The sequence below is a fragment of the Marmota monax genome, unplaced genomic scaffold (assembly GCF_021218885.2).
Source record: "Marmota monax isolate L192 unplaced genomic scaffold, Marmota_monax_Labrador192_F-V1.1 WCK01_AAM20220418_F8-fsc00051, whole genome shotgun sequence".
In the NCBI taxonomy this organism is placed as follows: domain Eukaryota; kingdom Metazoa; phylum Chordata; class Mammalia; order Rodentia; family Sciuridae; genus Marmota; species Marmota monax.
In genome coordinates, this window is record NW_026695202.1 from 14,215,346 (window position 1) to 14,231,744 (window position 16,399).

The window sequence follows — 16,399 nt, forward strand, 5'->3', positions numbered from 1 at the left end:
CGCGCACGCGCACACGCGCCCGGCCGCACCGCGGCGCCCGGAGGCGGCGGCCTAGGCGCGGGCCAGCCCTGGGTGTTGGCACCTGGGACCGCGCCCAAGGGCGGCCTTGGCCCCGCCTCGCCCGCTGCGGCGCCCACGAGAGGACGCCTCCCGCCGCCGCTGGGCGCTTGGGCCGCTTCGCGCTTCACTTCCGGGGCGGCGCCCTGGCAACCGAAGACGCAGCGGCAAGCTCAGCAACTACTTCCGGATCAGGCAACTACTGCCCTCCTTGCTTGGGGAGCTTAGATCCCAGGAAATGCTCTTCGGTCCACTCTGGCAACCCAGAGGCCTGGGAATGAGACTGAGAAGGGTCTGGACGCTGAGCCCAGCTAGTGGGAGGCAGAGGAGGAGGATGACCAGCCCTGGCCACGTGGCCTTGACCTCCCCCAGCATTCAGGTGCCCAGCCTGGAAAATTAGTGCTGGGGTAGCACCTACCTCTAGTGCAGTGGCACCCTCTCCTCCACAAAAAGTCTTAACTAACCTTCTCCAGAATCTTCACCATGGCTGATTTTGGGACTGTCAGCAAAAGAGTTCAATGTAGATAAACTTCCTATTTTCGTGTCGCCCTATTTTACTTGGATGCTAGCCTGGAAGAAATCGGCACTGGAGGTGCTGGACACCCCGTTACTAGGTTTTCACAAACATATCCAGTGTAGTAGTTTGTAGAAATGTGTAAACCAGGCCTCTGGCCTTGATCTGGGCTTCACAGAGATGTCCACATTTCTAAGATAAAAGAAGTTACCAACTGGGCTCCATGGGAACAGCTGGAAGGGGAGGAGAGAAAATGGAGAAGAAGCTCTCCCCTTCTCAGGTATAACTTGCCCAGAACAGTGAAAGAAAAAATTGCTTTTAGGGCTGGGGATGTGGCTCAAGCGGTATCGCGCTCGACTGGCATGCGTGCAGCCGGGGTTCGATCCTCAGTACCACATACAAACAAAGATGTTGTGTCCGCCGAAAACTAAAAATTAAATATTTTAAAAATTCTCTATCTTTAAAAAAAAAAGGTGCTTTTATGTGAACTTCTGCAGACTGTGGACTTCTAGCCCCTCCCCTTCCGTGCTGGGTATAAAATTCCGAAACAACCTAGACTAGGGGTTCAGGGGATTGATTATGAAAAAGCTGTGCCTCTGAACCTGGCTGCAGTCTAATAAAACTCTTTCCTGCTATCTTTGGCTCCTTGCCTTGTCTGTCCCTACAACACTAGGATTGACCATACAACAGTAAGAGGCCCCTCAAAGGTCACCTCATCTGTGAAGCATTCCTAAAAGTAACTGTGTGCATTCTAAAATCCCCTCTGTTGGAAGGAAGCAGTCAGGTGCATTCCAAACATCTTGGGGCTCAGGAGGCTGAGACCAGAGATTGCAAGTTCAAAGCCAGCCTCAGCAATTTAGTGAGGCCCTAAGCAACTCAGCCAGACCCTGCCTTTAAGTAAAATACAAAATAGGGCCGGGGATGTGTCTCAGTGGTTGAGTGCAAAATAAATACATGAATAGCAACAGCAGCAGCCTGGCCCAGTAGGGAATTTAAAACTGAAACCTGAATTATCTCAATCTCAACTCCCCAAACCAAGTGTGTGGCTTCATTCAGGCAAGTCACCTCACTTCTCTGGGTCTCAGGTTCCTTCTGTGTAAACTGATGATAATAACACCTAGGTTGAAGGCTGTTGGGGGGTGGGAAGTAATGTGCTTACAACAGCACATTGGGGTTACTCAAATACTTGTATTTGATTCATAATAAAAGTGCATGACCCGGGTGGGGGCGGGGCGGTGGTGCAGGCCCACAATCCAGTGCTGAGGATAAAGCCAGATTTACAGATAGGTAGGTAGTGTAGAAAGAAAATGGAGAAAGGAGTCCAGGAAAACAGAGCAGCTTTTGGGGAAATTGAAATGTTAATGTCCCCAAGGTCCGGAGCCCATCCTAAGAAACTGTTAATGAAGCAGCTCCCAGCAAACATGGAAATTCTAATCAAAAGCCGCCCCAGGCCCTTCCTGCCCAGATTACTCCTCCAGTCCACCTACCTCCCACCTTTTGGGCCTTCGCACCTGCATTCTATCACTGCAAGATAAAAGGAAACAAAAGATGTGAGTGTGGGAGAGCTGAAACAAGACCTTAGCTATAGAAAAGTGTTGCCCTCCCCCTTCCTTGGGTCCCCTTCTTCCTCGGGGAGAAGTCTTTTCTGCTGTCCTTAATAAAGCTTCTACTTTCCACTCTCCACTTGCCTCCGCGTGCTTCTCTGGTGTTATACTTCAGCATTCAGGGGACCAAGGGTTGTCACCGGTCAACAGCGGTAACAAGGTTGTAGCTCTGTGGTCCAGCAGCCTTGGAGCCAATCTCCAATACCACAAAAATAGAGAATTAAATTTGTTATACAGAAAAGCATGTTTCCCAGACATCCCTCTGCTATAAAAGGGCATTTTAGAGGCAACATGAGAGCAGAGAATCAACAGGGTTTATTTATATCCCTGTTCTGATACATTCTAGCGGTTTCTGTGTGGGTATATCTCAGTCTCTTAACTACAATTTCTTCAACAGAAATGGGAATAATAATGATCTCCATTTCTCAGGAGTGCAGAAAAGATCTTTAAATCCCTTGTGAATAGCAACTAGGAAGGTGTTTTACCAGTTCCTTGGGCCCTGCAGCGTACAAGGCCAGTTCAAAGGCTGTCTAACACCAGGAGGCAAGGTATACCGGAAGGCTCTGTGGGAGGAAACCTAGGGAATGCTGAACGTAGGGAAAGTTCTGGCCAATATGGAGGAGCAGGAGCTCAGCAGCCCCAAGAGCAAATGACAGGAAGCTGGTGGACTAGTGCGAATCCTCCCCTGCAAATCTAATTTTTAAAATAATCTTCCAGCTGGGTGTACAGCTCGGTGGCAGGGCACTTGCCTAGCACCCACGAGGCCTGGGCTCGATTCCCAGCACCGAAAAAGAAATTTCCAGGCGCTGGGGACGTGGCTCAAGTGGTAGCGCACTCACCTGGCATGGGTTGAAAAACCAGCCTCTACCTCAGAGCAAAGCCTGTCCAAGGAAGGGACATGACCTTTGTCCTTGGAAAGACCCACAGAGCACTCCTAGGCACATTCCCACCCTGCTAAGTTGTTTATCTACAAATAAGAGGAGAGATCTGCTGCCCAGGTGTCCCTGACTCAGTCAGGCTAGGTGGGGACCCAGAGTAACCCCCTAGCAGCCACCAATCAGCATGAGACAGGGAAATACCTGGGATGCCAGATGACCCTCCCAGTAGTTTATGGTGTTGGGAAACCATGTAGTTCAGTTCAGCACGAACACCCCTCTTGGCTTAAACCAATCAGTTCAAATGAATCCCCCTCTTGTACTAACCAATCACCCCTACCCAACTTGTTCCCGCCAGTGAATGTGCAAATCATGTTTTAGAGTTGTTATTTGATTTTCCCGTGGTGTGTATAAAACTGCTGCAACCCTGGGCTTGGGCCTCTCAGCGTCACCAGTTGCTGTGTGCGCACGCGGAGGACCGAGCTAGCTAGCAATAAACACCTCTTTGCTACTTACATTGATCTTGGTCTCTGGTGGTCTTTTGGGGGTCCCGAATTCGAGCATAACAAGACCAGCCTGGGCAACATAATGAGACCAACCACACACAACGTAACAAGAGCTTACACAGATCAGTAAGAAAAAGATGCAGTACATCTGGGCAAGGTGGCTCATGCCTGTAATCCGAGCAACGCAGGAGGCTGCTGCAGAAGGATTGCACATTTGAAGCCAGCCTGGGCGATTTAGGGAGATCCTGTCTCAAAATGTAATGGTGCCCCCTCCTCCACCAAGAATTTTTATTGAGCTTCTCCAAAGACCATCACCAAGATTTTTCTTATTAATAGAATATCAGCAAAAATTTCTGTCAAGAACTCAATGTGGTTTAGGACTTCCTATTCTCTGTGAGTTCTGAGTTGCTTTCTCTTGAAAAAGCTAAGTTTCACCACACACATTTGATGCTTTTGTGGTAAAACTTGTAAAACCTCTGACTAATCTTAAAAATAGGACCAAAAAAAAAAAAGAGTACTTTCTATGAATTCAAAAAATGTGTGTGCGTGCGTGTGTGTATGTGTGTGTGTGTGTGTGTGTGTGTTACTGTTCAGTAGACTCCTACGAAAATGGAAACCTCGGCCCCCCACCCCCCACTGTATATAAAGTTAGAAGAATTTTCAGAGAATTTTAGGAGGTAGGCCCTCTGGCCCTGCAGCCAATAAACCTGCTTCCTGAAGATTCCTTGGTGCCCAGTCTCTTCTGTCCTACATCAAAAATAATAAATAAAAAGGGCTGGGGACAGGGTCTGTGTAGCTCAGTGGTAAGAGGCACCTTGGTTCAATTCCCAGTCCTCCCCAATTTCCTTTTAAGGGTTGTGGATGTCGCTCAGAGGTCGAGCACTGGCCTAGCATGTGAGACGGCCCTGCCTTGGATCCCCAGTACCGCAAGTCAGCCATCATGGGCTGCCTCCACTGCTCTGGGCGTGAGGTGGGGCTGAACCCCACGGTGAAAGAAAGCAGCCCAGAACTAGGTGACAGAGGGCAGAAAGAGCCCTGCTCATCAGGGACAAAATACAATCCCCAGGGGCCAGGAGCCCGGATCCACCTCCTCCAGCCACCCCCACCCTCCTATAGTGAAACCCAGTGAATCCGTACCAGTGGATTAATCCTGCAGAGCTGCCCCACAGCTGGGGCCCACAGCACGGAGCCTGTCCCCAGGATCTTCCTCTGCAGAACAGGGCTCAGCTGGGAGCCCAGCAGAGGGCAGGTCCTATTGTTCCCATTCTTTATTGTAAAAGAGACCCCCTGCCGTGTGTGGGGGGGTATGACCCACAGCAGGGGTCCAGGACAGAACTCAGTGGGGATGGGAGGAGCTGTTGCCAGGAGAGAGGAAACCTGGACCTTCTGACCAGACAAAGCTCTGACTCCTGGGAAATGTGTCCCCCTTGACACAGGCAGCAGCACAGTACTGGGGACAGGAGGGAGGTGGAGTAGGTCTCCCCAAGACCCAGTAGCCGGCCCCCCCAGCCCCACTGCACAGCCCAGTCAGGGTAGGAAGCAACCTCTTTTCCCTTCCTCCAGCAGGTGCCAGAGGGGACTTGAGCCCAGGCACAGGGGAGGGGCCTCCACATTCGACGTTTTCTCTTCTGTGTTGGGTGGAGGCAGGTGGGTTGTGGATGCTGGAGATAATGGGGATGGTCCTCCCCAGCTCAAAGGCTGCAGGGATGCAGATAAGGGAAGCTCCGGGAGCCCAAGACACTGAGCCCATCTCCTGGGTTGGCCAGTCACCTGCCTGCCCCTCTACCCTCTCTTCCTGCCAGGGCTGCTGGTCTCTGTGCCCCAGAGATGGGCATAGGCCTGGCCATGGGCGCTAAAGACTGGGGAGGAACAGTTCCCTGTCAGGAGCCTGTGGCTGGGACACCAGGCTCCTCCCAGCCCGGTGGTCCCTCCTGGGATGCAGCCAGGCTCTCTTTCAAGAAAAGGTCCGAACCCCATTTCCTGTTCACCAGACTGAGCTCCTCCGTCTTGGACTCCATTGCTAAGGGGCCACATGCCTGACCTTGCAGTGCTGGGGAGGAGACAGACGTCAACAGGACAACCACGTGAGGCGCGAGTGTTAGACCACGACGCAAGAAAAGACCACGGACTCCAATTCAAATCAAATTAAAGCAAGCTTATTATTTCGACCAGCTGGGCTGCCTTTCCCATCAAAATCGTGGGAGCCAAGGACAGCGGCAAAGCTTCCTTGCAGCCCAGTTTTATAGCCCAAAAAGTTACACAAAGGGGGGTTACAGATAACAAAACTCTGAGGAGCATAGCACAAGTTTACATTTTTGCTGGACCCGACATCAGAATTTATGGAGGTCTTAGAGACTCAGAGAGGGTCGTTATCCGGCCAGGGAAGGCCAGAATTTATGAGGCGTCACTAAGGTTTAGGAAAGGGTCGTTATCTGGCCAGGGAAAACCAGACATGGGTGAGTTCGGGGCACGGGCAGGCATTCCAATCGGCTTTACGACATCGACTAATGGCCAGGCCCTACAGACATCCTGATATCTTTACAGAAAACAGAAATGAATCCTTCATAACTTGTGACAAGCTGGCTTCTGATCTAATGAGAGAACTAGGCTACATATATCACCTGGACCTGGCCTGTGACAGACCTCACTCCCTCCAGACCCGCACACCTTTTCACCTTCCGGCTGCAAGTGGCACTAGCCACCAGCTGCAGGACAGGTGGCCCTGGTCAGGAGAGTGTGGGAGTTCTGGCCCCAGAGGACAAGAGGGGAGACAGAGCACATTGTCACCAAGCCTGCCACATGGCCCCACAGTGGCCCTCTGTGTGGCCATATCACCTCTGTGGGGCAGAGAAGGAACCTGGAGCTCCCAGAGGTCAGGAGATTGGCCAGGACTCCCCACAGGGCCACGAGGACTCGACAGGTGCTCAGCTCGGCCAGACAGGGACAGAGGGGCACCGTGAAGCCAGCTTGGTGGGCCGCTCCCTTCCTCAGAGGCCAAGTGCCAGCCTGGCTTTGTCTGTGGCAGGTCCTGGCGTGGACTCTCCGATGTCCCCACCTTTGCTGGCTTGACTCTGCCTACCACAATGTCCTTAAGTGACGCATCTGGGACAAAGAATGTGCACATTTTTAGTTTTGAGAAGCTCCCGGATGCCCTCCTGAGAGGCAGCACACGCGTGTGACCCCAGCACAGAAGGGACAAAGCCACCACACACCTGCCTGCCACACACATGCCCACCTGGTGCCATGTCGTGCAGCCCGGCCTAGAGGGCTGGGCAGCGACGCTGTCACTGTTCCTTGTATTTCCTTGGTGATTTGAAGGACAGAGTAGCAAAGAAACGTTGTTGGAATGAAGAAATATTTCCTATGAGTAGAAAAATCTGAAACCACCGTGGCCCCCCTCGTTCCTCCAGGGTGTGTGTCGGGGTGGGGAGCGGGAGGCGGGTCTGAGATGGGGATCCTGCCCGCCCTGGCCCATGGGACCTCACAGTCACCAGGTGGCCCCTGCTCTAACATGGGAACAGCAGGGCCTACTTCCTAAGGTGGGTGAGCGCGTGACAGGGTGCCAGGAGGGAAACCCACTCCTTGTGACACAGATATCTTCCGGGGTCCTCTGCTCGGGAAGCAGGAGGGCAGAAGGGCACAAGGCCTGCCTCCCCAGGGCTGAGGATACCGGGGCAGCCTGGCCAGGGCCAGCCCTTCCCTGGAGGGGTGGCCAGTCCACGCCTGGGGCCTGTTGGTGCGGAACCTCAGGAGCCTGGGGCTCTTCTTGCACCCAGGGAATCTGCTGTTGCCCTGATGAGCGGCTGTCAGGGGCTGTTATTCTGGGCAGGAGGAGGTTCTGCAGGACTAGGGCTCCTGCCTGCCTGCGCCCTAAGGGCCTGGTGCCTCCTGCCAGACCTGACTTGAGCCATAACCTGGGGTCTTAAGCCTGCTCCTGGCAGGGGACAGCAGTAGCCTCTGCTGGGATATCCACAGCCTGCTGTCCAAGACCCTGGCAAGGCTGCAGGAGCTGATGTCCCCCATTGTCTGGCAGACGGAGGCTGTTCTCCCTCTCCTGACAGGCCGCGCCGGATTAGGTTATTTTGGGTGCTCCAGGCATTGGGTTTCAGCACACATGGGTTTCCTCAGGACGGAAACCCACGGGAAGTTGGGAGTATCCATGTTCATTTTAAAAAGAAAAAGACAAAAAGAAAAAAAAAAACCTAAAGCATCATCCTTCTGCCTAGAGATGACTACTGTGCTCACTTTGCTGCTGTGTATTTTCCTGTGGATCTTTATATATGGATTGTTTATCATTATGTGAACAGATTAGAGGTGATTTCTTTGGTAGCCATGTTAAATTCCTCACCAGTTCATAACGAACTCCTACAATATTATCCCTAGTATTTATTGACCACCTACTATGTGCCATGTACCACCCAGAAGGCTTCATATGCTTTCATTCTGACAACAGCCCTGGGAGATGCCTTGAGCCCCAGACCCTCCGCCAACATCCTATGTGTTGGGAAAAGTATAAAGACAGCCGCACCCCAGAGAAAAAAACCCCAACATGGCACCTAAGGACCTTCTCTTCCTACTTTCTCCTTTTTTCACTGGCGCGAAGAGTTCCCGAGGGTGTGAACTCTCCCAGCGGCGCCAATTTCAAATCTCCCTGGTGGGGAACCTTAGCCCCAATAAGAACTAATTCCTGGGCTCCAGAACTGATATCTGGAAGAACTTGCCAATAAACGGGTGGCCCACCATTTATCTAAGCCCTGCCATCTCTCCTTAGATCTATATAAGCACACAGCCTTTTGCAATAAAATTGGAATTCTCTCTGGTGAATTGTCTTGCGTGGAGGATTCTTTCATTCTGGTGCCGAAACCCGGGACACGGGTGAGCTCTTTCTAACAAGAGCCCCCGTCCCCGGCTCCGCCAAGACACCCTGCCCTGCTCCGCTCTTTCAGATGCTGGCTCCCTGCACTCACCACTGATCTGGCTTAGGTAAGTTCCCCCTCCCTGGCTCGCCAACTCTTTTCGGGCTAACAGCAGGAACTGTGACCATGATTGTCCGGCACACTCCTGACACCCGGTAGGGAGGAGGGAACCCACCACACTAAGACCTTTACAGGCCACAGTGGACCCTCTGGTGATCCGCTTCCCTTTGGGGCATGAGGCTTTTGGGTTTAAGACGAGGGGCTCCTCGGTTTCTTCCTTCTCCGCCAGAACTGAGTCCTGCTGGAGCTACGTTCAGCCGGAGCTGTGTTCTGCCCGGAGCTGAACTTCCGGCCCGGAGCTCCGTTCCTCTCATTCCTGACTCTTTTGCTCCAGTCAAAAACTTTCCTGACGTCAGGTTGCCCGTGGCTCCAGCCCAATTTGGGTCTCACAGATAGCACTTCTCTGGTGACGACCGGGTAGTGCCCTCTGTATTTCCTCGCGACGGTCGGTCATTTTGGGGACGCCCACTTGATCCCCCGTTCGCCCTGAGCTTCCAGGAAGCTATTCTGGACCGGGATTTTTTTGTCCCTCTCTCTTACTCTTATTCTCTCTCTCTCTCTCTCTCTTCCATCTCTCCCTGTGACCATGGGTGCCTCCTCGTCTATACCTGAAACATCACCCCTCAAATGTCTAATAAAAAATCTGGCCACACTCTCCCTCACACCAGACATCAAGCCCAAACTCCTGATCAAATTCTGTACCCAAGATTGGCCCACATATCCACTGGATAATGGCAATCATTGGCCTCCAGAAGGCTTGTTAGATCCAAATCTCCTCCGGGACCTTTTTAACTATTGCCAGCGACTGAAAAAGTGGAGGGAGATTCCCTGTGTTGAAGGCTTTAGCCTTCTCGCACAGCACCCTGCTCTCTGCTCCTCGTGTTCTCTCTCTCAAGTCCTCCTTGCTTGCAAACCCCTCCCTTCCTCTACTTCTACTCCTGACTTCGCAGATTCTTCCTCATTTGACCCAACAGATGAACTCCCACCTTATCTCTCAGCCCCATCTGCCCCTCCTTTCCCGCCATCCCCTCCTCTTCCTCCGCATGATTCCACGGATCCTCAGCCTTCCCCTCCACCCTCTTCCGCCCGCTCCACCTCCTCCTCCACAGAGACATCCCCCTCCCCTCCTTCTCCTTCCTGTCCGTCGCTGACTGCCTCTTTCAGTCCTCCTGTTACCAGGTCTAAGGGACTCCTTCCCACCCCCATGACAATCGCACCCCTTCGTGAGGTAGCTGGTCCAGAGGGTGTCATCAGAGTACATGTGCCCTTCTCCATGTCGGACATTACTCAGCTAGAGAGGAAGTTAGGCTCATTCACCACCGACCCCACCACTTACATTCGGGAGTTTCAATGGGTCCTGCAAGCATATAGCCTCACTCATCATGACATCTACATGCTCCTAGTCAATACAGTTCTCCCTGAGGAAAGGCAACGGGTCTGGGAACTAGCCCAGGCCCATGCTGATGAAAATCATAGGACCAATCCCAACCACCCCATGGGCCCTCACGCTGTCCCAGAGCAGGTTCCTCTATGGGATTACAACACCCCTGGAGGCTTACAGTCTCGTGACCTTTTTGCATCCTGCCTCTTGGCGGGCCTGAAGAAGGCCACCCGCAAGGCCGTTCATTTTCAAAAGGTGCAGGAGGTCATTCAAAAGAAGGAAGAAACACCTTCAGAATTCCTCGATAGACTAACCAAGGCCCTCCAGCAGCACACAAACCTCGACCCAGAAAGCCCTGATGGCCGTCATGTCTTGATGACTTATTTCCTGGCCCAAAGCTACCCTGACATTAAAGCCAAGCTTAAGAAGCTTGAACAGGGCCCTGCTATTCCTCAGACCGATATCCTCGCGGTCGTTTTCAAGGTTTTCCATGGTAGAGAGGACGAAAGCGAATGTCGTAGGCAGAGGGCTGAAAATGCCAAATTCCAAATGCTGGCCCAGGTCATTCAGAGAAAGTCATCACCACGCCGTCCCAATAAGACACCCCCCTGGAGCTTGGTTCAAATGTGGTAAGGAGGGACGTTGGGCCAGGGCTTGTCCTTCGCCGAGGACACCCTCCACTCCCTGCCCAAAATGCCACCAAAGGGGGCACTGGGGGGCAGAATGCCCAACAACCTGGAGGGGAGGTTGGTCAGCTGCCCCGCAACCCCAGCTTCTCCTGGGCTTGGCAGAGGAGGATTGACGGAACCCTGGGCCTTCCCTCCCGACTATTACCATCAAGAAGCAAGAGCCTAGGGTCACCTTCCTGGTGGATGGACGCTTCATTACCTTCCTCTTGGATACTGGTGCCGCTTTTTCAGTCTTGAGGGAGTATTGGGGTCCTACCACACCCTCAAAACTCCTATTGTCGGGGTAGGAGGTAAACAGATTTTCCCTCGAACCCCCCCCCCATCATGTTATATTCAGGGATCCCTTTTGTCCTTCACACACTCCTTTCTCGTTATGAGCCATTGCCCCATTCCCCTCCTGGGAAGGGACACACTCTCACTATTGAAGGTCACCATTCACATATCACCCCATACCTCCCCCGCCTCTCATTTCCTCATGATGATCCTAGGGACAGATGCACCTCCATCATGCACTCTCCCACGACTATCTAAACCAGTTAACCCTGAGGTTTGGGACACAGCTATACCCTCTATGGCTAAATGCAGTCCTATTCATATTGTCTTATGGGACCCTTCAAGATATATTAGTCAACCACAATATCCACTCACAACCACAGCCCTCCTTGGGTTAGAACCCATCATCCAGGATTTAGTACGGAAGGGGTATCTCAGGCCTACACACTCTCCTTTCAACACCCCCATTCTGGCAATTAAGAAACCTAACGGGTCCTACAGGCTGGTTCAAGACCTTCACCTCGTCAACTCCTCTGTGGTCCCCATCCACTCGCTAGTGCCCAACCCCTACACCCTCCTCTCTCAGATACCTGCTACTACCACCCACTTCTCAGTCCTAGATTTAAAGGATGCCTTCTTTTCTATTCCCTTGTCCTCAGAATCTCAGGATATCTTTGCTTTTACATGGACTGACCCTCACACCCGCCATTCTTGTCAGCTTACCTGGACCGTCCTCCCACAGGGATTCAGGGATAGTCTCCATCTCTTTGGCCAAGTTCTTGTCCAGGACCTCACATCCTTCCACCCCACCTGTCCTGACTCTACTCTCCTTCAACATGTCGATGACCTTCTTCTATGTTGTCCCTCTTGGGAACACTCTCAATCCCACACCGCCCAGCTTCTCAATTTCCTAGTGGACAGGGGTTATAGGGTGTCTCCCCACAAGGCCCAGGTTTCCCAGTCTATGTCACCTACCTTGGTTTTCGCCTTGCACTGGGGAAAAAGGAAATAACACTGGATAGGAGGCAACTCCTCTTTAATCTTCCGGTGCCTCATACGAAAGCCAAAATACTATCATTCCTAGGACTAGCAGGCTATTTTAGGGCCTGGATCCCAAATTACTCTCTTCTAGCCAAACCCCTGTATGACCTAGCAAAGGGACCCCCTGGTGAATCTCTTGCCTCCTCCCCCCGCTACCACTTCCGCAGGCTTCAGCAGCTCCTCTTAAAGGCACCCGCCCTTCACCTTCCCGATCTTTCAAGACCATTTCATCTATATGTCCATGAAAAAGGGGGGCAAGAACTTGGGGTCTTGGGTCAAAACTATGGGCCTACATTTGCACCTGTGGCATATTTGTCCAAGCAACGAGACCCTACCATCCGTGGGTGGGCCCCTTGCTTAAGAGCTCTGGCTGCTGGACAAATTTTACACAAAGAAGCCTCTAAGCTGACTTTCAGGGCCCCTTTAACTATCCACTCCCCACATCACTTGAAGGATCTTTTAGCTTATAAGGGCCTTCAAACCCCTCCTCCATCCAGAGTCCTGTCGCTCCTCACTTCCTTTCTGGAAAACCCTAATATTACATTCCTCCCCTGCCCTGCACTGAACCCAGCCTCCCTGCTCCCAACGACCTCCACACCTGACACACCAGCTCATAATTGCTTGGAAACCTTGGATGATTTCCTCCCCTGTCATTCTTCCGTTTCTGAGGGACCACTCACCAAGCCTGACCTTATTCTGGTTTCGGCCATTGAGATTATAGAGGCCAAAGCTCTGCCTTCAGGAACTACCAACCAGCAGGCCGAACTTGTAGCGGCCACTTGTGCCTGCCTTCTAGCACGGGGCAAATCCCTCACCCTTTATACTGACTCAAAATATGTCTTCCATATTCTATTATCCCATGTTGCAATATGGAAGGAGCGAGGCCTATTTACCACTAAAGGTAATGCGATCACTAATTCGGCTCTTATAACCAATTTGATAGAGGCCTCCCACTTACCCACCCAGTTGGGAGTTGTCCATTGTAGGTCCCATCAGAAGGATGCCTCTCTTATCACTGAGGGCAACACCAAAGCTGACCAGGCGGCATGGATGGCTGCTACCACTTCCAATTATGACCCCCCCTGGGGGACATACAATGGCCACTTTAGACTGTCCATCTGAAGCCCCTACTTCTTCCAGTAAGAACAAGGATCTTTTTGAGTTCCTCCATAACTCTATTTCATTCCAATTCTCAGTCTTTGACCCTCTTTTTACAGAGCTTCTTCTCCCTCACCCCCTCTGACAAAGTCATGCTACAGAATATAGACTCTAATTGTCAGATCTGTCAGTGGACCAACCCTCATACTCCTTTAAGGCCTGAACCGTTTCCCTCCCACCAAGCCCGGGGACACATTCCTGCTGCTGACTGGCAGGTAGACTTCACCAACATGCCTGCAGTACGGCGCACTAAATACCTCCTTGTCTTTGTGGACACTTTCTCTGGTTGGGTTGAGGCATTTCCCACTTCCAATAAAAAGGCTTCAGTCTTACTGACAGACATCATCCCCAGGTTTGGTATGCCCACTTCCCTACAATCCGACAATGGCCCTGAGTTTATTTCTAGGATCACACAAAAGGTCTCTCAAGCCCTCTCCTTCAAGTGGCATTTCCACTGTCCATATCACCCCCAGGCTTCAGGGAAAGTGGAAAGGGTAAATCGGACTCTGAAGGAAGTCCTTACTAAATTGACAATGGAATTAAACTTAGACTGGGTCAAACTCCTTCCCTTGGCTTTGCTTCGAATCAGAGCTCTCCCTAAGAAACCATCTCTACTGTCTCCCTTTGAGATAATGTAGGAAGACCTCTTATACCCCCGGGGCTGGTCGTTTCACAAGGACCTCTCACCCGAGATTTGTCTTTGCCTCTCCTGTTTCATCTCCGCTCGGAACTCTGGAAATATCCGGACTGGCTTCTTCTGGACCCAGACTCCTCTCCAAACACTCCTCCCTTAACACCTGGGAGTTTAGTCTATTATAATACCCTGGAGGGGAAAGGGCCTCTTGTCCCAAAATGGGAAGGCCCCTATCCTGTCATTCTCTGTACCCCCACCACTGCCAAACTCTCCTTACCAGACAACCGTCTCACCCCCTGGATTCACATTTCTAGGTTGAAGCCATATCACCAGGAGGCCCCACCTGCTGACAACAGGACCACCCCAGAGGAACTCCAAGAGTCACCTCCTGAACCTCCCCTTTGCTCCTGCTCTCCACACCCATCTCACCCCTTTAAGTTGCGGCTCACACGGTGTTCCCCGCAGCCCAATTCCTCTTATAGAAGGCACAATGAGCTTTCCCAACACCCTAGTCCTCTCTCTCTGCTTGTTTTCTGTGCTCTGTCAGGACTGGTCTTTACCCTCCTCTCCTACCATGTACCAATTCACCCTTCGGGAACGATATTCGGAACATGGCATGCAGAACGTCCACACAGCGGATGTAACTACTTGCTTCATCCACAACTGCACCTCTGTGTCCCTAAAATGGTCACCTTCCAGAACCTTCGTTCCCTGTAGCTGGAACTGGCCTTTCACTTGCTTCCTTTTTGATCAAACCAAAGACTATTGCCGTTGGTGGCCTGAGGTATATAACGGGTGCCCCTATTGGTCATGCAGGCTCCGTGATGAATGCGGTAGCTCTTCTGTCCACTCACTTGGCTACCCTGAAATGTGGACTTCTAGTTACCTCAAATGGCATAAGGGCTCTTCATCCGATAACAATGGATGGTATACTTTAGATATACCTGACCCCAAGGCCAAACGTTGGGACTATGTTGAGTTTGCTGTCTATGCTTGGACAATCTCAGCCAGACCCACAGGGTGGATGACTGTTGGCCACTCCCTGACAATGCCACCTAAGGCAACCATCCAGGTAGTCGAACACATCAAGGAGTCAGAATCAAAACTTCGAGATCTTATCCATAGCTCATCCAAAGAGGATTCAGAGTCTTCAGCCCCCTCAGGTCCCCCTCCCACATGGCTCAATTTGCTACACCAAACTCTTCGATTATTAAACTCCACCCCTCTTTCTGTGCCCACTTCTCAGTGCTTCCTCTGTGCTTCACTTAGTCGTCCGCTTCTAGCAGCAGTCCCATTAGCGGCAGGAAATATTTCAGCAAAAACCTACAATTTCTCTAAGAAAGGACAACCCCTACATGTGGCACGTATCCCACTACGGAAAGTTATTCCACCAATACTTCATTTCCTTTCATCTGTTTCCACCTGCCAACAATGAATCCTTTACCCATTTGTTCCTTAGCTATAGCACCCCATCGAGCCCTGCGTTTATGCAACCTGGACATTTCCTCTGGTGTAACGGGTCTTTAAGTACCTCAACGACCAATGTCTCTGGCACCGGTTTCTTGGTTACTGTAGTTCCTCAGCTGTCTTTGTATACTCCCACCGAATTCCGGCAGCTGGCCCTACCTTCCGGCACCCGTAGGGCAGTCTTTCTGCCGGTTCTGGTAGGCCTCACTTTAACAACCTCAGTGGCGAGTCTCGGACTCTCTGGTGGAGCTATAGGTCATGTTCTATGGGCATCCAATGACCTGCAACAAAAACTGCAGGAAGCGCTCGATACCACTGCTGAGTCTCTGGGCTCCTGGCAGCAGCAGGTTACTTCATTGGCACAAGTGGCTTTACAGAACAGAAGGGCGATTGATCTCCTTCCTGCAGAAAAAGGGGCTACATGCCCGTTCTTCAGAGAGGAATGTTGCTACTGTGTTAATGAGTCTGGGCTAATAGAAAATAATGTTGTTAAATTGCAGGAATTATCGACCCAATTGCTCAAACCCACCTCTCTAATCCCATAACGGGGTTCTTCCAATCCTCTCTCTCCACGTACTTGCTACCTCTCTTGGGGCCCCTTATTGGGATGCTCCTTTTATGTGCTCTCTTGCTCTGCATAATGAAGGTCCTTCAAACCCAATTGCAGAAAACTTCTAATCAAACTTTCAACCAGCTTCTGCTTAGGCACTACCAGCCTCTGATGACCCATGAACCCCCAACATCTTCAAGAGAACAGTTCATTCAGTGCTGAAGCTCACTACCAGGCATGATGGAATGCAACGGACATCAGACAGCGGGCGACAACAAGCCCAGAGAACCTCTTAATCTGCCATCCTGAATTCTTGAGTCTTTATGTCCTTTTAAGCCTCCTCATGGCCCTTAGCCTCTTCTCTGTCAGTTCCCCAACATAGAACTTCTGCCAAAAACTGACCTTTGCTTTAATTTTCATCTTCATCCTGTTTTTGTTCGCTCTGATCTCCTTCAGGTGCTGGTGACGCCATGTCCAGGCAACGCTTCCAGTATTTCCTAGAGTCTCTGTTACAGGACCAGTGGCTGATACCAACAATCTCCTCCATCCAGGACTGGTTCGATGCCATCGACGACTGTGGTTTCAGGGAACCTTCATAGACTTCACCCCTATGCAAGTAGCTGTCTATAGCCACTGGGTTTTATTTCTGGCTGCCATGATATCCCCAGACCTGC